This window comes from Pezoporus occidentalis, unplaced genomic scaffold (assembly GCF_034315485.1).
Source record: "Pezoporus occidentalis ecotype Australia unplaced genomic scaffold, CSIRO_AGI_Poc_V1 ctg24, whole genome shotgun sequence".
NCBI classification, from domain to species: Eukaryota; Metazoa; Chordata; class Aves; order Psittaciformes; family Psittacidae; genus Pezoporus; species Pezoporus occidentalis.
In genome coordinates this window covers 9,537,236-9,559,592 of record NW_026914285.1, presented here as the reverse complement: position 1 = coordinate 9,559,592, position 22,357 = coordinate 9,537,236, and the positions used below count along the sequence as shown (strand labels likewise).

The following is a 22,357-nucleotide window of genomic DNA, read 5'->3' as shown; positions in this document are numbered from 1 at the left end:
GTGTAAGTGTGCTCGGCCAAGGGAGCCTCAAGTTGCTGAGTGAAGGCTCCTTTCCACTTTCTTCCTATCTCCGTATTTTTTACCTCAGTTTAAAATGTGGACATAAGCGGCCAAGTACAGGGAGACAGGTGCAGCAACAGCCAAAGTCATAAGTCCCCCAAATAATCTAAGTGTCGCTTTACAAGTGCAGTATCACACACAGTTGCTGCTGAAAAGCGCAGCCCAGAGTCCCTCCACCATCAGCCACGCAGTCCCTTGCTCCCATTTTTCGACATCAGCAGGAATGCCAGCACAGTCAAACTAACCAAAACGCTCATCTGAAATAAAAAGTTCTCTGCATGGCTGGGAGAAATACTGGTGCACAGGAGACGGCAGGAACATGTGGCAGGAGAGCTGTGGGACGCCCCCCACTGAGCAATACACGGTGTTAGATTAAATCATCCACGAAATTGCACCTGAAAGGTGTGGTAGGTGTCTAGGAACACCATGATTTTAACAGACATTTGCCTCAGCCCCAGAAAAACTGAGAGGTCACTTTGAGCTGCTTTTGACACTTCTCTCTTTGCCTGCAACTCAGACAGGAATGTGGTTCTTGCCCTGGGATGAAGAAAGCCAACGTGCATGTTCTGCAGCATAGCCAAGGCCCAGAGGATCCCCTGTTCTACCCAGGGGCTCCCAAGCTAGTATCATCGTATTCTGGCCTGGAGTACCTGCACACACAGTGTACTGTACAGGAAATCCAAAGCATATGGAAGGGCATTGGCTGCATGTGCTCAGCCCAGTTCATCAGTAAGGGAGGAAGGGCAGCTCTGCTCTTGGGGATCCCCAGGAGGACTTTGTAAACCTTGATAAGAATCATAGAATCATAGAACAGTTAGGGTTGGAAAGGACCTCAAAATCATCTAGTTCCAACCCCCCTGCCATGGGCAGGGACACCTCACATATATCTTTGTCTTGTTAATATTGTCTTAATGAATAACCTGTACAGTTCGCTTGTACAACAGTACCCTCTGAAATGTCCATTTCATTAAAAGCATGTATACACACTACAGACGGTCTACAGCATTATCTGTTTAGGTCCTCCACAGGTGAAGTGTCAAAGCTGGTAGGAGCAAGGCCATTGTGAACTGCGGTTCTGCCAGTCCTGCTCCAGCCACAGAACCTGGAACTGGAGTCAGCATGGACTTGCAGAAGTGGACTTGTGTCCTCTGGTGCCATTATGTTTAGGGCTGGAGTTGGGGATCTGAGTGTCTTCCAGGCTGGAACTTACCAGAATCCTGCCTCACCTGGAAACCTGGCACATGGGGTAGGAACAGGACAGAGCTTGATCCTGGCCCTGGGAGCTAGGAGTCTTTTTCTGTGCAGCAGATACAGGTAAATTTAGGCCTAGCATTTGGGAAGTGAAGGTCTTCCAAGCTGGGACTCAGCCAGAATCTTGTTCCATCTAGGGAAGTTTTGTTTTGATTTTAAAACCAGGTCAGATCTGTTGTGTAACGCATCCCATAAATGGCTGTACTGGAGTAACCGAGAAGTTGGTATTGCATAGATGTGGGTGGGAGTAAGGGGCAGAACATGAAGGTACATTTTAACTGGTTTTGCTAGTGAACTCCATACAACAGGCCAAAAATAAATATGGCAGCAAGAGACATTACTTTCTAAGAGGTTAGCTTTGGAGAGAAGTAACTGAGATAATAGACTAAAGATGGAGCAAGGAGAAACAACTTGTTATCTGGAAGAAGGGGATTCAAATATTTGTTAATTTCTCCTACTTTGTTCAACATAACAATGTTATTGTATCTTACTTTTTTTTTTTTTCCTTAAGGAAGGAACTGTCAAACCAGGAAAGCCTGAGAGTCCTTTTTTTCTTTTTTTAAACTCTATTAAGAAACCACCTAGAGTAGGTCGACAGTGTTTCAGAATCACACTTGAAAATAGGAGTTTGCATGCATTCTTTATGACTTAGTAGGCAGGATCCTAAGAAATACTTGTTTTTCTTCTCCTGAGAGATTAACCCCTCAGAAAGCTGAATATGTTGGGCCAAAAGGAACAACAATAAGCAGAAAACTTGAGAGGGAAAAAACCTCCCAAAACCCAAACAAAAAGGCCATAAAAATGAGGAGGAAAGGATATAGTATGGAGTAATAAGATCTAAGAGAAAAAAAAAAACACACAACAGTCTAGAGAAACAGAACAGATGTAAAAGAAACAAAAATCAGTATAAAAGTTTTCCTAGTTCAGTAGGTACAAAGTGACCTGATACACAACATTCAAAACATTAAATTACAGTATCTTAATTGAACATAAATTTCCCTTACAGACAACCTCAGTTGGCTCTTCTGCCTCTCCTGTCTTTCACTGTGATTGTGCTGAGAAACATATTCCTACTGTTTTCCTCTTTTTTTTTTTTCATCTGTGCTCTTAAAAAGTAGACTTAGGACCAGTGCAGAAGTGGTTCTAATTGGAACTTAAATAATTCAAGAGTTCCTCAAGGTGCAGGACTGCTCAGAAAGTATACTGTAGAAATTACAGGTTTCTCAGACTGATGGCTATTATTATTATTGGGGGAAAAAGCACACACTTTGTCATCTAAGGGAAGAATGATACAGATAAATGTAAAGTCAGAAAGAAATACTTGTGTTCCTACTTCTCTTTTATCAAAGAAGTAGACAGATCAATACATTAGAGGGGAAAGCTGAAAATTACATAGTATTAGTTTCATCCTTTGAGGCTTCTACCCAGTAAAGATTAGAAAGGAATCACTTGTTAGGTCTGTTTGGGTTTTAACTGTTTTTTAAACTTTTCTTCTGGTAGTGAAAGGATGGACTACTGGTGTGCTAAACATGGCACTTCTTGCATCCACAGTGGCCAGGTCTGCTCATTTATTTGTTGTTTTGTTTGCTGATGATTGTGGGCATAGTCTACGAGTCTGTATATGATGCCAGATTTATCTACCTGGGTTCCAAAATGTTAGAAGCAATAGGTACTTTCGGAACCTTCCTCACTTCCTGTGGAAGATTACTGGGACTTTGTAACTCCTGAGCTAGGAATGTCTACTCACATAACTAGTATTTAAAAATATCTTTTTAGTTATTCAAGCCAGTGTTCTGCCAATCATAGAATTAAAGCAGTATAGTTATGTCAATAGTAATTTTTGCAGCCTTCTGAGTACACACTGTATCAGTAAGACAGTCTCTACCATTTTGGGGATGAAGATGTTTTCTTAATTAAAGGGCTAAATACTTCCCAAGTCTATGGAAGCTGCTCAGTATCTTACCAGCTTGGATCCATCTATCCCTGCTTCAAACTATATATACTGATTTTGTTGTTTCACCCACACAGTTAACTGATAGTGGAGTGCAGTTATGGGTAACATATCCAGTTTTTCCCTTTCCAATGTTCCTACACTGAGTAGAGGGGTCTATTTGCCTCTTTACTGTATGTTCTGGAAGTCTTCATTCTGTGATCCAAACCCTAAAAAGCCCGTGTAGCCATGCAGTTTTGTCTTGGAGTGTGTGCATTTCTGTCACAACTCCAGGCTTCCTTCACACCAGTCATGGGCATTCTGACCTTTCCAGGACTTAGTATTTGTGCTTTGAATAGATGTTTCTGGCTAGATGATGTGTTGTGCCAGTAGCAATTCAAATAATTCTTGGTATCCTGCATATCCTCTTTGAAAGTGGCCTTCTTAGGCCAGCAGACCCAGCTTGGAAGATCTTCAGAATATAGAAAAAAGGTGATGATGTCGACTGTTCTGTTAACTTGTGTTTCTCAGGGAAAGCCACCACATAGCTCAGCCCCTGTGGTACTAGGCCACAAACTGAAGTCCCAAAAGAAGTTCTTCTCTCTGGGTTACATCATTAACACTTCAGAGAACACCATGGCAGCACTCAGACAGACTTAATTCTAAATCAAACCATCATCTGGAGTGAGCAGCTTGTGTTTCGCCTGTCAAAAAGGTTCTGCTAAGTAACTAATGTGGTCCATCTCTTTTTAGGCCAGAGAGGTTGCCATGGTAACCTATTCAAATGTAGATAGATATGCTTTTGAGTCATCATCAGAGCCTGGCTTTGATAGTACAAGGTTTGGATTGACAGCCAGTACTGCATATTGTGTAGGTTGGCACGCCTCTGGACCAGAAGGTCCTGGAATTGCTGCTGTTGCTGCCGGATGAGGCTTGCTACGAAAAAAACATGTACAGCTCCCTGCTCCCTGCATTTTCTCCGATATTCTCCTCAATGGCAGTCATGTATTCCTTGGTGTTCTCACTCTATAAAGAGGTAGGTTGAAGATCACACTCCTACATATGACAAGTTCCTCAGTTTAAAAGTCCTTCCCCAAAACAATGGAGTTTTTTTGGGGGAGGAAGCCTCTGGGAAAGAGGCTGTGTTACTTATTTTAGGGGAAACTGTGTTACTTATTTTAGGGGAAATGTATACTTTGAAATAGTATCACAGAAGTCCTTCTGAAACCACTTTCCATGATAAATACATTTGTAGGAAAGCAGTTTCCTGTTAAAATCAGGCATCCTGAAAAATTTCAGTTCTTTAAAACTTTTGCAAAACAAGTGCCACAATGTCAAATGTTTCCCATCTGTGAGCTTCTTTACATCCTCAGTTTCCAACTCCTAGAGGGATCTGGTTTCCCTGTGTTTGAAAAAGATGAAAAAGACATTATGTTAATTTAATCATAAAATTTCACTCACATCCAGAAGGACTAGTACAACACAAGTCATGTCTCTAAAAATTTGTATTTGGTTCTGCTGATTGTAACACAGCTAAGTTGAATTTACGTACACCTGTTCAATGTAAAGCTTTTGCTTCTCTGTAGGAATTCCTGGAAGTCAAAAACTGTCCTCAACCCTGTTATAATCAGGTCCTTCTTTGGCAGCTTCTTTTGAAGCTCACCCAGTGATACAAAATGAAATTTCCTTACTCCAGTTGTGCAGCAGAACCTACCTCTTTGCTGGCTAAAATGGAAACTTTGTTCCTGACGTCAGCAGAAACCTTTATGTGCTCCCTCTAGAGGGATATTTCCTGTGAAGCTCCAACACGTGGTATCTGCAGTATCCAGACTTCACAAATCTGTTCAAGAAAGTTCTTAGAAGTATGTTCTACTAGGTACCTACATAAGCAAGAAACCGCCTGCTAGCTAAGATTAAGAAATTGTGACAAGTTCTACATTACATTTCTCTAAGCTTGCCACTTAGGGCATTTCATCATACCTAGAAATCATTATTTGAGCAGCACAAGCAAGAATGCTTGGTTGTCTATCCCTTTTTCCTCCCAGATCCTCTATCCCCTCCCAGTCCAATACATTATTTCAGGTTTTCAGATTCCCTTAGTACCTCAGACACTGAACTACCCCAAAGCTCCAGTATGTGACCCTGCACTATCTGTTGAGCAATTAGAACTGTAAACTGTGATTTATTTGGGTTACACGTATAGAGCTTGGCCACTTAGCCAACCAAACAGAAGCATTAGCAGTTCAACTTGAAGAGTTCAGCTTTTCCCAAAGTGAGAAATGGTTAACTAATTAACCAGGATCAATTCTCAACCCTGCATCAGTTTTCACAGAACTTCTTTGAACCTCTTTTATTCAAGACCTCCGCCCAAGAAGGGTCTGTCAAATCACAAGGTGGCTGATCATTATTATTAAAAAAAAAAAAAATATGAGAGATGGGTCTAATCAAAAGGCAGTCCACTCAGTCCAATGAAATCAGAATGAAGAGTTTCTTTCCAGTATGCCTTTACTGTGAGGGTGGTGAGACACCAGAACAGGTTGCCCAGAGAAGCTGTGGCTGCCCCATCCCTGGCAGTGTTCAAGGCCAGGCTGGATGAGGCTTTGAGCATCCTCATCTCGTGGAAGGTGTCCTTGTCTGTGGCAGGGGGTTGGAACTGGATGATCTTAAGGTCCCTTCCAACCCAAACCATTCTATGATTCTATGATATAAACCAAACCAGCTGTGTGTACATTACCTTTATTTCAGACTTGGATCCCTGGCTATCCAGAGTGTTGTGGTCCTTGAGTGTATTCTGTGGCACTGCTAATGTAGGCTAATTGCTATGTGGGCTAGTGCTCCTTTTTTGTAGGGCACACTTTTTAGGGGCCTGCAGCTTCACCTCTGTGAGCTATTCCAAGGAACTGGCAAAGCAGGCAAGGTTGGTGCTGACCTTATGCTGAGAATACCCCTGCCTTATCATGATCACTCCTGCATGCCAGCGGCACAGCCAACCAGGCCTGTGGTATCAAATCCCACAGGGGTAGTCCAGCCAGAATGGAACTACTAAAATAGCATGTCAGCTGCCAGGCAGTGTTTTTCTGCTAGTGCGAGGATATCCCTCAAGTATTCCTGCTATAGGCTCCCCAGGCTGGCTGTAACAGTCTGGGAAGGGCAGAATGCCACAAGCACCTGTGGGGGAAGCAGGTGTGGACACAAATCTGAAACCGGGGTGGGAAGAATAATGTCATATAAACAATTCGGTGCTAGCATGTCAGCCAGCTCACTCTTCCTGTGGTTAAGTCAGGTCCCAGTCCCCTCTAGAGGTGTAATAGGGGGGATGAGTCCAGAAGGTCACTAGATGGTTTGTGGTGAGTTAGGCTGACTTGACTCTGTTGGACCTTCCAGTTTTCCATTCCCATTCTTTTAAAGAGGCTACGGGGCTACCTATGTCCTAGCATCAATGTTAGTGACTTCTACCCCAAAGGGGCTCTATTATTAAACTACTTGCCTGCTGAACTCACCTGCTAAGTTAAAAAAAAAAAAAAGGTTTGGAGAAGTGTCAGTTCTCAGGAAATCAGAAAACTTTGTGAGGGGTCCAGACCCTCCCCAGAAGAGTGTTCATTTATTCAGCAGAGATATGTTTGTGAAAAGACCTGACCAAAAATGGCTTGAACCATCCCCAAACCAGTTCAGGAAATCCTGAGCTGGGCCAGATGCTTGTGTTTTGGCAACACTTGCTGGGCAAGAACTGGCCTATAAGCGTTACAGAACAGATAGTTGAATAGTTGCTCTTTATTAGTGGTTTTCCCTTTCTGGGAGTGTGTATTGGCATGTGTTGTTGCACTAAGGTCAGTTCCAGGTTTTATATATTGAGTAAATCTGTGGCAACACAAGACACACAGCTAGTACACAAGTGTGCTACAGCTGTCTGAAACTTCTGCAGTCACACTGATTTGTTTAGGATACGTTTACACAATGACAAAGTCGTAACTACAGACTGAATAAACTTGTGGTCAAGTGTTGTCAGTGTCAATGTATTTGGAGATTTTTAAATAAAGTCTTAGATCTAGTTTAAATATAAATGTCTAAAATCTGCATTTTGGCTCTTAAACAGTGGTTTAAGATGCTAAGCATGTTGAACTATGTTTGACTTTATCCATCACTACTGTCAGTCACATCAGCTTCTGTTATTTGTATGCAAATACTATAGACCTCCTTCCGCTTACCTTATTTCTGCACCGGTATTAATTGTGGAAGCCTTATACAATTATATGATGTATGGAAAAAAGTGTTTTATATTGGGGATGATGGACTGTCAATAAGCATTGGTTGCATAAGTGAAGATGAGGTGTGGTGTTTGCTTAAGTGCTGTGAAACTTGATCGTGAGTGGAAGAGAAAAAGGACTTCTGCTTTTCTTTTGTTGCTGGGTTTTATGCATCTGCACTGGTGTTTTTTCATAAACTTTCACAAAAAATCTGTCATTCACAAGAAATCTGCCACTTTTTACATTGTAGAATGGACTGGGTAAAGGTGGCAAGTCTGTGGAAATGTGAAAGATTTCATTCAGCAGCAGCTGCTCATGAAACTCACTATGCCAGTGGCTGCACAAACCCACTTCTTTGTTCTCTGTTAAGTGCATTGCCCATAAATTCTTTCCCTTCTGGAGAATAAAATTAACATAACTCTAGATAGCTAATATTTTTATGTGTAGTGCCCATCGAGTTTATGAATGCACAGACTATCATGCTTATGAGTGCACACATCATCGAGTTTATAAGCATTGCACATAACAGTTATGCTCACAGCACATAAAGTTTATCTCTTGGTATATAAACTCAGTTATGAAAAACAAAACCTGAAAAATTACTTGATTCACATTTTTTTCCTTCACCCTTCCAACCTGTATGTCATAGCTATGAGGCTCAACTGAATTTTGTATGTATTGACTGAGGATTTTTTTCCCCAGGCATGTGAAATTGGGACTACTGTAGCCAAGTTTCAGGCAGAACATAATTTTGAAGACTTCCAGTTAAAAATTACAACAAAGCTAAAGAATATAGAAAATTCAAAGTGCCTAAAAACTAACTTGTGAATACTCACAGCAGAATCCTACTAACTTCAGAGAAAATCCCAAACATGTTAATTTTTAATTTTTTTAACACAACCTTATCTTTGCTATAGCCAAGATGTGTCTCTAGTAGCGTAAGTATATAAAAAATGACGGTAACATATCTACTCTGACTTGTAAAGTTTATGTGTATCAGTATTGAATGTAAATCCCATATTTCACACTTAGAAGTCTGAATTAATACATTTTCTGAAGAACCAGACTACATCCATTTAATAAAGTAGTAATTACACAGTGCCAATTGTCTACATGGGAAACTAATGATAGAATCATAGAATAGTTAGGGTTGGAAAGGACCTTAAGATCATCTAGTTCCAATCCCCCTTCCATGGGCAGGGACACCTCCCACTAAACCATGTCACCCAAGGCTCTGTCCAACCTGGCCTTGAACACCACCAGTGATGGAGCATTCACAACTTCACTGGGCAACCCATTCCAGTACCTCACCACTCTTAGAGTAAAGAACTTCTTCCTTATATCCAATCTAAACTTCCCCTGTTTAAGTTTTAACCCGTTACCCCTTGTCCTATCACTACAGTCCCTAATGAAGAGTCCCTCCCCAGCATCCCTATAGGCTCCCTTCAGATACTGGAAGGCTGCTATGAGGTCTCCACGCACCCTTCTCTTCTCCAGGCTGAACAGCCCTGAAAATGAAAACGTAATGAAAAACAGTGCTCAAATTGTCACAGGTACTTTATACCTGGAATGGACATTTCCTACATGAAACAGAGTACCAAACACTGTGTTACGTAGCTCATCTGCTTTATAACTGCTAACTCTCCCTTCCTGGTACTTAGCTACTCTAAATAATACTCTCATTGCTAGGTTAATGCCAGTGGTCACTGAACAGGGCAGTTCCCCAATACTTTGAAAAGCCAGCTCCCCTGATCAAATGGTCAACTAGATGAAATAAGATGTATTTGAGTTGTGCTATGGGAAGTTATTTACTTTTTATTAAACTAGACAAAGTCCTAATATTACAGAACATCATAGGATGTATCTTAAGATGTAAAGCAAGACCTGACAATCCTAATCCAAAAAGCAAAGCAAAAGCAGTATTTATCAAAAGAAGCCTGATGCCCAAGACTAGTCTTACAGACACTTTTACTGAGGCTGAATTCCTGTCTGTACCATCTGACTCTATCATCTCCTTAATCTCAGAGATCTCTTCTCCCCACCCCCTCCCCATTTGTACCTATCTCCTTGCCTGCAGCAACCCTGCTCCTTGTCCTCTCATATTCAGTGAGTTATCTGTCTCGTCAGAACCTCAGCAGCAACAATGCTGAAGAGACAGAAGAGACATTCTCTCCACTGGAGGTGTGGGTGCTGGAGCAAGCAACTTGAATTAGTCCGCTTCTGTATTAGTTGGAGAAGCAGGAACTTTGGAGAAATCATCAAAGTTTCTACTGTGCCTGGGCAACTGCCATTCTTTAGACATCTGTAATTTTGCTTGGAGATGATAATATGAAGGATTGTCCTCTTCTGCCCTGTGGAGAGAATCAAGTTTGTTTCTAATAGGTCTCAAAGTCAGTGTTCAATAAGCCAGGCACAGAATATAATCAACTAATACACATGGTATGTAGTCACTGAGACCAGATTCTCTTGTATGTAGGATGCAGAACCATATTCTACATATGTGGACTGCATCGGGTGTCTTGGACATGCTGTACATGTGTGCACAGTGGTCAGAGCCTTGGGCACTCATAATATGAAATCTGGAGTAAACCTGAAAGGAACAGAACTACTCTGACACCAGGGCAGCACCTATACTGATTAAAATCTGGTTCCAGAGGACTGAGTTTTCAGTTAAAAGTCTAAGGGTTGTACACAAATCTAAAAGAACACATTTCTTCCTAATTTCATCCTGAGAAACAGCTGAAACCTTCCTGGACTTGTTTTTTGTGGTTTTTTTTTTTGGGGGGGGGTGGGAGGGGGTGTTGGGGCGCTTTGGGGTTTTTTGTGTCCAGAACATTCAGGCTGAGTTCAGGCTCAGGCAAACATCCAAACAATTTTTATTTGTTTGTTTTCCATTGTTTATAGGCTTGCCAAGCTTTAACTGTCCTGTGTGTTGCATCAGGCTGACACCTCCTCCCCCCTTTATTTTTTTAAAGGGGAAGGAGTAGGAAGAATTTGGGGCATTTTAGAAAGAGTAGTATTTTGGTGTTGGAAATGTATAAGCAACTGGAAAAACAAGAGCAAGTTTAAAAGGCTGGAAACATAAGCAGCAAAAATATTTCTAGTTTAGATTTTCACAAGAAAAAACTGTCTTTTTCATGTTGCTTTCCAGGGTAGTAAAATCAGTGTGTAATAAATTATGGTACATATACAAAACTCTGCATCATCATTTTTACACAAACCCCAGATAGCACTAAGCATCATCTACCTCTTAGCCAAAGAGACAACAATATACATTTTTTTTTACAGGCAACAGACACGTGTCACTGTATGTGCTCCACAGAAGAAAAAATTCAGAACTAGGGAAGTTTTCCAAGCATTTGTTGTTCCTTTTCCCAACAGTATCATAAACTACGAAACAGGGCTTTCTGCAACAACTTCCAGTTGCATCTCAAAATTATGACATTGACTTTGCCACTGTTAAGTTCTGAGAGAAAAGGTGTTAAGTCACTGCTTCTTCCAAGCCAACAGAAGCAACTGAGAGATTGAACATGACTCCCACAGTACACCTTCTTTTACATGTTTCATTTTAGGGTTAGAAGAAGAATATTATCTAATTATTTATATTATTTAGAACACTTATTTATAATATATATATTGTTTATACTATGTATCCTATACATTAATGATATCCTATTAACAGTATATGGTATTATCTATTGTAAATATAATATTTAAATAAAATTCACCTATTCAAGAATTAACCATATTCCTAGTCAAGTGACAAGGTTTCTGTGTGACACTGATTTTACACACCTGTGATAGAGACTGCAATTAAGTTCTGGAGTTTACATACCACTGATGGAGTCACTATCCCTTCCTAGATGTCTGATCTTCTAAATGTGGTCATCTTTCCAGTGCCCTGCTAGTGTAGGGAAGACACAGGGCCTGGACCTGCCACCTCCAAAATGGCACAGCATCTGCAACAGAAATGTCAGTGGCAGAATGAATAGTTAGAACCAAATTTAAGGCCATTACTAAGGGTGTAAGGTAACTTTGCGAGGAGCATAATCAGCACTACAGCAGCTTGATATTCATATAGGACTGTAAACGATTTTAGCTATATATAACCTAGAATGAGTAGTGTTTCTTGCTGCATCAATACAGATATTTCAGTTTTAAATATCTCCAGCATCAAAATAAAGATTTATTTTCTTCAGACTTAGATTGTTTTCCTTAATGGTGCCACAAGCCAAATTTCATCTTTTCCATCATGATTGTGTGACATTTCAAATGGTGACTAACAGAAAATGTATTTTCCTTCATGCTATATGAGTAAAAAATAACTGATTTGCTTAAGTTTCCCAGTAACTCTCTAGTTGAAACAAAGCATACAAAGCTCCAGTGCAAAAGGATTTTTAATGAAGAAGAAGAGAAAGTAGAAAGGATAATCAACCTTAGCTAATACAGTTCAATGCAGCAAGCATTATAATCTGGTGAATGTGCAACAGCTGATGAGCAAAAATGAGCATCTTTGATACAATCTGTTTTCAGGTTACCTTTATGCAAATGAATAAAAAAGGTTTCAATTCAAGCTGCATTGAGGTAATATGCCATGTCCTACCATACACGCATAAGGAGAGAAGTTGTGAGTATACAACCACAAAGGGGGAAATTACACTGTCTTCTTCTCATGAGACAGTCACGCTCCCTCTTGCATTCTTACCTCCCACATTTGCACTCTTGTCTTTTCTGTTTCTCAAAATGGCAGTGGCTACCTTAAAACAAAACCAAACCAAAACAAAACAAAAAAGTATTTTGGACAATTCATGAAGATTTTCCTTTTATTTTTGGAGAAGGATCTTGAGGTGCCTCTTTTTACACAAGGAGGTATCCTTTTTTCCACCATGTGCTCGCTCTTTCTTTTCTTGCTTTCTAAGTTAATTTTCTCCCTCTGCTCAGTGATACACCTTTGTAGCCAGCAGCTGTCCCAGTCATCACCAGCAGAACACTCAGACACCAGCATGCCTTCCCTGCAGAGGGCTGCTGTGAGGTGTTTACACATGGGTGACCTACTTCACTGCGTAACTGGTTTTGACACTACTTTCCAGCTATATGGATTAAGATTTTTAATTCCTGAAGACATCAGTGTTTCTCCCAACCTTTTATGACTCTGATCATAGTAAAATAAAATCCACCACGGAGTGTGTCCAAAGGAGGGCGATGAAGATGTTGAAAGGTCTTGAGGGCAAGACTTACAATGAGCAGCTGAGGTCACTTGGCTTGTTCATCTTTGAGAAAGCTCAGAGGTGCACTCAACAGTCCACAACTTCCTCTAGGGGGGGCAGTGGAAGGGGAGGAGGTGCTGATCGCCTCTCCACGGTGACCAGCGATAGAACACAAGGAAATGGAATGAAGCTGTGTCAGGGGAAGTTCAGACTGGACATGAGGAAAAGGTTCTTCACTGAGAGGATGGTCAGTCACTGGAACAGGCTGCCCGCAAAAGCAATTATAGCACCAATCGTGTCAGAGTTCAAGGAGCACCTGGATGATACTTCTAGTCACATGGTTTAGTTTTCGGTAGTCCTGCAAGGAGCAGGTAGTTGGACCCCATGATCCATATGGGTCCCTTACAACTTGAGATATTCTACGGTTCTGTGATAATGTTAAACTTCATGGTTTCTTAATCTTCTCTTTTCTATAGTATTTGCCTGACAAACTGCAATATTTGGAACTTCAAACTCATCTAATTTGGTATCTGGTTTCCAGCAGCAGCCAATAAAGGATGCCCAAGGAAGAGCTTACAAACAAAGTAAGCATGTTACCTTCAAGCATTACCAGTGTCCAGTAATCCGTGGTTTGGAGGTTTCTACAATGTGGATAGTGGGGGATGTTTTCTTATTTAACAGTCCTTATATTTAATGGACTTTTCTTCTGTTAATTTGCCAGTTGGGTTTATCTCCTAAACCCTTTGCATCTTGCAGCAACCTACAGTATCTTGCAGCAAAGATTGCCTCTGCTTAAAATCATGTAAAGAACACAACTTTTTTGTTTCGAACATGCCTCCTACCAGCTCCATTAATATTCTTAGTACTCATGTTGCAAAACAACACTAAGTGTCTCCATCTTTATCTGTTCTCTGCCGCTGGTGATTTTGTAGACCTCTGTTGTATCTCCCCATAGTCATCTGTTTTTTTCAGTGTTAACAGCCCATAGGTATACCTCATACAGAACCATTCTGTTTTCTCTGATTATCCTTGTTAAATCTTTTCTGAATCACTCCTAGTTCTATTATGCTTTTTTTTGAGATGTGAAGGAAAGAACTGTACATACTATTTAATATGCAGAGAACTATGGATTGATACTGGGGTGGATGTGCTACAATGTTCTAGTTTGTTCTGTTCCACTTTTAATAATTTCCAGTATTTGATTTGCTTTTCTCAGTAAAAGGGAACATTGTGCTGATATTTTCATAGAAATATTCATTAAAACCCAAGGATCTCATTTCTGAGTGGAAAATCAGCTTACAGCCCATCCTTGTATATATAATTTTTTTCCCTTGTGCACTACTTTACACAACTGTATCAAATTTTATCTGCTATTTTATTATCCAGTCACTCAGCCTTGTAAGGTGTCTTTAGTTCTTCACAATCACCCTTTCAACTGCATCACAATTTGTCCTCTACCTTTCCTTTACCTGAATAGCTTAATATCATTAGCAATCTGTGATATTTCACTGCTCACCCTCTTTTTCTAGATCATTTATGAATACATTAAGCAGCACAAGTCACAGCACAGGTCCCTGCAGACTCTTCTTGTGATCTCCCTCTATGAAAACTGACCTTTTATTTCTGTTTTACTTCTGTTTCCTGTCATTTAGCCATTTTTTGATCCATTCCTCTTGCTGCTTCTTGTTGCATAAAGATGCATTTTTTATTTATTTATTTTTTTAATGATGCTTTGTCTGGGAACCTCATTGTCCCTACAAATCCTGGTAACTATTAGATATGACATCTCCCTTGTCCACATAGATCTGTAATCCTTGATATAATGCAACAAAAGCTATATTGTCATATTTATTATGCGTACAGTGATTCTGCTCTGTAGGACAGATATTACTTACTCAGCATAGACAATGCAACAGGCTCACTTGTGTGTAGTTGCCTGGTTCTTCGTGTTTGCCTTTGCCACCTGGTTAGCAGGGAAAGGCTACACACTGCAGTTAGTAAGTCAGCTCTTTGATACTCGAGTTTTCTTAGAACTCCTAGATGTAGTCCACCTGGTCTCTATGATGTCTTGCTTATTTTATCTGCCTTGCACTTATGTTTGAGACAGATATGCTAAATGCCCCATAATGCCAAGTTCCAGCTGTTGCACTGTGAACACAGATGCAAGAACTTGAATGTCGTCTTCTCTTACGGTCTTGCTTTCTCTGAGTGTTCCTTTTACACCTTGACGATCTGCAGGGCCTACCCACTCTTTGGCAAGGCTTCTGTTCCTGATACTGCTTGGGTTTTGGTTTGATTTTGGTTGGGCTTTTTCTCATGCCTTGGCAAGTCAGTCCTCAAGCTCAGTTGTGATCTGCCTATCATGTTAAGGCAACAGAATTTATGAACTCACAGGTTTTCTGCATTTCCAAAAGTTTCCAGAAGACATCTTCTCGCGTCTACTAACCTTCTTTACCTTGTTTAAGCATACTGGCTTCCTCTTCTTCTGTGCCTTTCTTTATAATGTTCTGAGAAGCTGGAGTAGCCCCTTATTAGCAAGAGGATGTAAACTAGGTTTCTCTTAAATACCAGAGAATAGGCCTAAAGGCCAGAATTCACCTTGCAGAAGAGTTACTCTTCATCTTTCTGTCAACAGAAATTTTCTTCTCCATAATTATAGGACTCTTTCTCCTCTGACATTACTAGTCAATGCCAAGGCCTCTCAACCAGCAGCTGAGGATTTCTCTGCAATGTTGAGAGATCTAAAACTGGAAAATAGAGTGGTTTTTAAAGAAGAATCTTATACATATACTTGCTTTATTGCCTGTGAAAATTATTGGCTAACTTTACTGTGTACATGTGTGTGTGTGTATATGAAAGTTAAAGATGTCCACACTGTTCCTTACCCTATTTTAAAATACTGCCATACAAACATTAAAAATGCATAGTGTCACTCAGCATTTTCCGATGGTATCTTTTAGCCACCATATATAAAATATGCCAAGAAAAAAGCTATTTTGAGGAACAAGCTACCTGGTTTTGCTTTTATGTGACAAGAAAACTGAAACCGATCTGTGTACAGATCAGCTAGCTCCCCAGTCCAACAGTCAGGATAGTGAGGTTGTAAATATCCAGTCATTAACAAACCTTAAATTGCATGCCCACTTACATACTCCTTACAACTAGCAGAAAGAAACAACAGTGGATAAAAACTAATCCATAAATTGTAATTTTAGACATGGAGGTTTAACAGCGATTTATATCACATTACAATGTAAACACCTGAGAATACTGATATCAGGTTCTGATGTTTTTTTTCCAGTCCAAAATCAATATTTAATAAAAAATAAAGAGTTCTGTTTCATTAAAGTCTCCTTTGAGGCCTCTACAAAACAGCTAGGCAAAGCTGATTGATTATAAAAGCTGACGTAAAATGTGCAATTTATATTGCATTATTAGCAAGCACATACGCTCATTTCCTGAGAAAATACAGCAATTTCTGTTCCTTTAAGTGGTTGCTCTGACCCAAGTACTGGGCTTGATGACCAAAGGAATAAAAAAGTTACCAACTGAGATCAAACTAGTGGGTTGACTGACCCAAGATATTGTTATCTACATAAGACTTGTCATATGGAATATCCAGCTCACAGATAAATTTTGGGGAAGATTTTCTGTTTAATATAATCTTGGATACATTCAGTATCTATATAAATATCAAATTATTTTTCAAGTCCTATCAGCATTCAGAAAGTTAATTTTACACATTTATCATGTGTGACTTAAATATTATTTTAACATTTTTTTTTTTTTTAACACTGACTACTTCAATTTATTGCTGCTGGCAGAAGTTTCAGTAGGAGAGTGCAACTTACTTTCTACTGCGTTTACATATTTCTACCATGCTATAGTCTATCTGGCAACTTAACAAACAGTTCCTTTATATGCATCAGTTCTCACACAGAAGTCTGCAAATTTTACTGTTTTGTTAAGAATTTCTTTTTCCACATTTTTAAAGCTATCAACTTGCACATTATCAAACACAATCAATCCCACAACACCCAGTATCAACTTTTTGCACTACAAAAAGTTACCATTTATTTCCATGGGTTGTTTTCCAATCCTTAAGTATTTCTTTTTCAGGATAAGGCCTCACCTGACACTATTTTATTTTCCTGACAGACTATTTCAGTAATTTTTTAAATGTCTATATCACATGTTTTGTTTCATCTACTGTTGGTTGTCAGCCCCTGCATATGTCATATTATTTTTCCATATTTGCTAATTCTTTTGAGAGGGAAGTAAAGCTCAGTGTAATTTTCAGTAATTTCAAGCCCTTTTTAAACTATCTAATGACATTTATTCTAAGGTAATTCCTTTAAAAAATGTGCATGGCAAATGAGTTAGTTCATTCTTCAATACCTTTGAAATTCCTTGACTAGTATTACCTCATTTATGGAATTATATGCATTTAGTTTCTTGCCTTCCTATCACCATTTCCTGCTTTTTTCAACACCTCAGCTTCCAGCACTGCTTTGTTGCCTGGCACAATAAAATTTAGGTATCTATCTTGACATTTCCTGTAACACATCAGTTTGCAGTGGTTTTACTCTCTTCAGAAGAGTCATCATGCTGCCACTGAAGTTAACACAAAAAACTCTATAGGTTTCAGTATCTCGGAATCTAGTCCTTGTTCTTTTTACTTTCTAGTGGCTGAATATGGTCCTTAATTAACATGGACAAAGAATGCACATCAGCATTCTTCTACTCTACTTATGTCTCTTGTTTCCAAGCCTTTAAGCATTTACTTTCATTCTACCTCTACCTCTCAATTTTAACATGCTGTACTGTTTGGCTTTTTTTTAGACCTTTTATATGGACTTTTCCTCAGCTTAGTTTCATCTTGACTAGCTCTTTCCACATTCACATTTGAACAAATAGGTGTATTTTGTTGCCTTCTGTAGCCTTTTCTTGTTTATATATATGATATGCATAGTTCTTTTAAGTCTGATATACTTTAAAGGGTAAGTTTTAATGAAAAAGAATTTTCCATGCAATGGGAAATGTTTTAGAAAACATTGATAAGATTTAACATGTACATAGTCCCTGTATGTGGTACACAGATTTTAATTTCATAATCTTCCTCATTTCTGATGCATTCAGAAACACTACCACTTATGTGTCACAGTGCTGGGATTTGGTATGATTTCTCCACCAAAGATAATGAATTTCAATATGCTTCCTGTTGTTTAGTGTATCAGTTACAGTTATTTCTTCAGCTAACTCCTTTTTTAGTTAGGAATAAAGAATAGCTTTTCCACTCATGTGCGCTAAAAACAATTTTCAGTTTATCAAACATATATAACATTATAAAAACCATGTAGTGCTCTCTGAACTTGTCCAATAACGAACAGTATTCGGAATTACTGTTTTACTAGACTTTATTAGACTTAATAATCTCTGATCTCTTTCAGTAGTATATACTCCATATATATACATACTTGTCTGATGGCAAATAGTGAACTTTCAAGTACATTTCTATTGTGACTATTACCTGTACAACTTCTCCCATTGGATTCCTGAAGTATACCATTGTTGTCTAAGCAAAGATTTCAAAACTATTAAAAAAAAGCAGAAACCCCTATGTTTCAGCTTCCCTATGGACATTTACCCAAATTGCACAGACTAAATTTTGCTTGTTTCAAGTTATGAATGCTATCATTCTGCATCACTTAGTGTGTACATTCGTATCTGGGTTGAGGCAAATATAGAAGCCTGATTATTCTGAACAATTTAAAAGTATTTATTAAAATTATGTCCCAAAGGAGATCAGTTTCATGCATAAAACAAATGTATGTATCTTTCCACTGAAGTTAATATGATTTTTCCATTTAGTTTCAGTTCAGGTTTATGTTACCTGAGTTTCCTAGTTCAGTTCTGGTTCAGGCTCAGCAAAACTCAAAACCCACTGAAGTTCAAAGTTTGGGTTTGGTTAACTTCACCAGCAGTATCACATCCAAGATGAATTCAAGCAAAGTATGTAGTCTAGTTCTTTGTGATAAATTCAGGAAAAAACAGAATATATTTATTTAATCTTATTCTCACAGCTGAATACAGCACTGCATGAATTAACAACAGCAGTTATAGAAATGAAGTAATAAAGGGCTGTCATATCAAAGTAGCTAGTGCATTTCTAAATTAATTCAGACCTCCCAAGTAAAACTATGTTAAAGGAAACCAACACCCCCAAAATAATGAAAAAATTAAAAATTATTAAAAAAAAAGAAAAAAGGGGGAAATAAAAGAACTACTTCAAGGGAGGGAAATATTCAGTATGATCTTGTCATTAAAAATGCATATACAGTGAGAACACCTGAGGACTGCAGAATAACCCTACCATAATTACCTAACCTGTGATTCCTCAACTTGGGAATCTAACTAGCACCTCCAAATTCCTAAAAGCTGAAGAAACCAACAAAAATACCTTCAAAACTCTGCTACATGGCACAGCAGTGATCCACATGCACATAATCTGTTGGGAACATAATCTTCATCACAAACCACTGCTGCTTGAATTGCCCTGTAGCAATCCAAACAGATGAGCTGCCTTCCCACCTCCAGCCCACAGGCACCAATATTCCCCTGAGATGCCCCTTAATTCCTTTTCCCTTTTCATTCCTTCTGCATTTCCAGCCTGGAGCATGGCTGGGGCAAACAAAACACAGTTGCATCTTCCTGAAGGCCCTCCCAAACACTGGTCAAATGAAGCCTAAAAATTTTCAGTCTCTCCATTTGTCCATATTTGGAGTGGATTTTTCAAGTGGACAGAAGCAGCACGCTCGTGACAATGAGAGAACTCGGTGCCAAAATTCAAGACTTTGCTCTGAAGCTTGAACTGTTTAACTTATTTTGCTGAAATCTTTCAAAATAATTCAGCATTAAGTGGATACTCAGTAAAGAAGATTTGTAACTTGGATCAATCTGAATAAATCAGTTCCTAAAGAAATCACTTCTAGTTAGGCCTGAAACTAGTAATAGGACAGAAAAAAATAATACAAGATATGGTCACTAGATGACTCATGATCTTCCCCTCAAAGAGTCAGATTTTACTCTAGTGAACTTTTTTTTTTTATCTTGTGATAAAAATGGTCAAAAGGGGAAGGGTGATGATGACAAAGGAACAATAAAAATTGGTGTCAGATTTTGTCAAGCTGAATTGATGAGGTTGGTATGCGGCTAGGGCATCTCTTAGTCACTGTAACTAGTATCAGCTTGGTCCACGCATTTAGAAACATTGCTGGCCACATCTGCAAATCTCATTGTTTTGGCCAACAGCCTTAATAGTCCACCAGAACATACCTTGCATTGGCGGTCATAGTCATGAGGGAAATAACCAATGATGGCAAAGAAATGCACTATGAGTATTTAACTGTCAATAGAGAGAATGTATTTGGATGGCGCAGTCCTTGGGAGCCAGGGAGCTCCAGAGTAGTTTGTTTGTGATGATCTATGTTGCTAGGCAGATGGGCAGCTACAGCTTGTACCAATAGGAGCTTTTTCTGGACATGAGACTTCAGTTCCTAGAAATGAGTAACTGAAGTACCTTTAAAAAGAATGATAAACACTTGATTGTGAAAAATAGTTTTCTGAAGGCAACTATACTGCTTAGGCTGGTATTTTTCTATTTCTAGTTCTCCTCTGTCAGGGTAAAAAATAAAAATAAAAAGAAAAAATCCCTCTTTACCTGCCTCACAGTAACTAGTACCTAGCTATATGAGGCATGCTTTGATTACTGACATTCAGTAAGCAAAGTTAAGTGCTCCTTTCTCTTTACACTGACCACTTTCATTCTCTCTTCTCTGAAACTAACACTCAGGAATGACTCACATCTCTCACTTCTTTCCCCAAAACAAAAGATGCTCCTAATTATGAGAGTATGCACTGTTTTTTTTGTCAAGCTTTCCATAAGCACTCAAACAGGAAGAAGGCACAGTGATGAGGTGGTCTTCAGTACCAAAGTGTGCATAGGGGTGAAGAGGAATAGGACAGAACCATCTTCTTGGCTTCATGTAGCTGAGAGGACAGAACGCAGACACCAGACTGCTTCATGTAAGCTGTGAGCTCTTCCCTCCTGTTGCTTCAGGAGCCCCTCCATGCTCAGGAATGGTCTCTGCATGCTGTTGCTAGTGTGGTACTCCCACTACTGACAGGGGCTGAGGATTGTTTTTTTTTACCATATGAAGCTTAAGAAATGTATCTTTAGATTGCTACTTCTAAATACCAATCTTGAAAAAGCACAGTTATTTATAAAGAACAGAGAACAGCTTCTTCATTCTCCAGTTTCTTCTAGGTGCATTTGCATTACCTGCATTCATGGAGAACAGTGATAAACATGCCAGGGGACGTCCTCAAACTCCAGTCAAGAGACCCAGCTCCAGCAATCAGGCTTCAAAAATCCATAATGCCACCAATGAAGAGTTCCATGAGTGCCTATCTTGGGCCACCTCTTTGGAATTCTTGGAAGACAGCATTCCAGAAATCTGTTTTGACCCTTCAGCTGTACATTTCATACACATTTGTTAGAGTAGAGCCAGCTTACAGTAACTGTACTGTCCACTTCCACTTTCTCTTTGTTCTGGCTTTCAGTGGTTCCATTATTTTGATTGCTAGTACTCAAACCCCAAAAATATATCACAATCCTCTGCTCCTCCACCAAACTATAGTTTAAGAACGAATTAGCAAACTCTTGCCTTTTAAAATTAGGCAAGGATGGTGCTGTAGACTGAAATTTACTTGTGCTTCTAATATCTCAATTAAATGGCTGCATTTTCAACACAGTAAGAATAATGACTTTAGAAAAGTATTAAAATTCATAGCTAGGTTCATGCTTTATAGATTTCCTTTGGGACTTGAGATACCGTTGATGTGTAATTTCTGGTCCCACTGAAATCACAGGAACTACATATCCATGGCGCACATCTGTAAAGAGACTGAAGCATTTCTCTCAGTACTGAAACTTGACCACGTACATCAACTGTTCACCTGCAACATTTTCCAGACCATCTATTTCTTTGCTTCTGGCTTTTAAGACAAATTTTCACACCGTGTATTTTGTAAGGCATTGCCTTCTGAAATGTATCCAACAACTTGCCTACAACTTTGAGAGAGCTGAAATGTATTTTGAAACTCAATATACTGAATCATATGTGTAATTATAACAGCGACAAATTCAGTCCTCGTATGCACAGGCTCGTGTGACTATAAGGCATACATAAGACTAACCCCTTCAGTGTAGGCAAAAGTATAAAGACTGCGGACTGTTCCCTTATCTGCCATTGTTACCGCGCTGGTTAGAATACAGCCCCCACGCGCTACCACAGCACGGCAGCGGAGAAGCCGAGGGAGCCCTCCACGAACACCAGCAGCGATACAGGATCGCCTAACCAGGCAACCCCGCCAACTGCTCGCTCACTCCCTCGCTCGCTTCATCCCCGGCCACGGCCCAGGGGCACCAGCTCTACCCACAGGGCTCTGAGCATCAGCTCCACCTCTCCACTCCCACCAACGGGCAGGACGCGCACCACCCTGAGGTAACGGCTGCGCACGCGCAGAACACCTTCCCCTCCCGCCCTCCGGCCTCGACCGTTACAGCAGAGCCGCCCTGCGCATGCTCTGCCTTCGCGCTGGCA

The 22,357-nt window shown here is 39.7% G+C and overlaps 1 long non-coding RNA gene across 5 annotated transcripts; it reads right to left on the bottom strand.

Moving 5' to 3' along the window:
* Positions 1-2,178: 2,178 nt before the first annotated feature.
* Positions 2,179-21,666, bottom strand: LOC134165482 (uncharacterized). 5 transcript variants are annotated; one of them, XR_009965552.1, is made up of 5 exons: positions 21,034-21,666; positions 15,291-15,416; positions 15,139-15,199; positions 11,317-11,444; positions 9,690-9,836 (listed from the first exon to the last, which is right to left on the bottom strand). It is a non-coding gene; the product is annotated as an uncharacterized LOC134165482 (long non-coding RNA). The 5 variants fall into 5 exon arrangements; XR_009965550.1 differs by lacking the exon at positions 21,034-21,666 and adding an exon at positions 17,108-18,052 and having other exon boundaries at positions 15,291-15,439; XR_009965551.1 differs by lacking the exon at positions 21,034-21,666 and adding an exon at positions 17,117-18,052.
* Between the last annotated feature and the right edge of the window lie 691 nt (positions 21,667-22,357).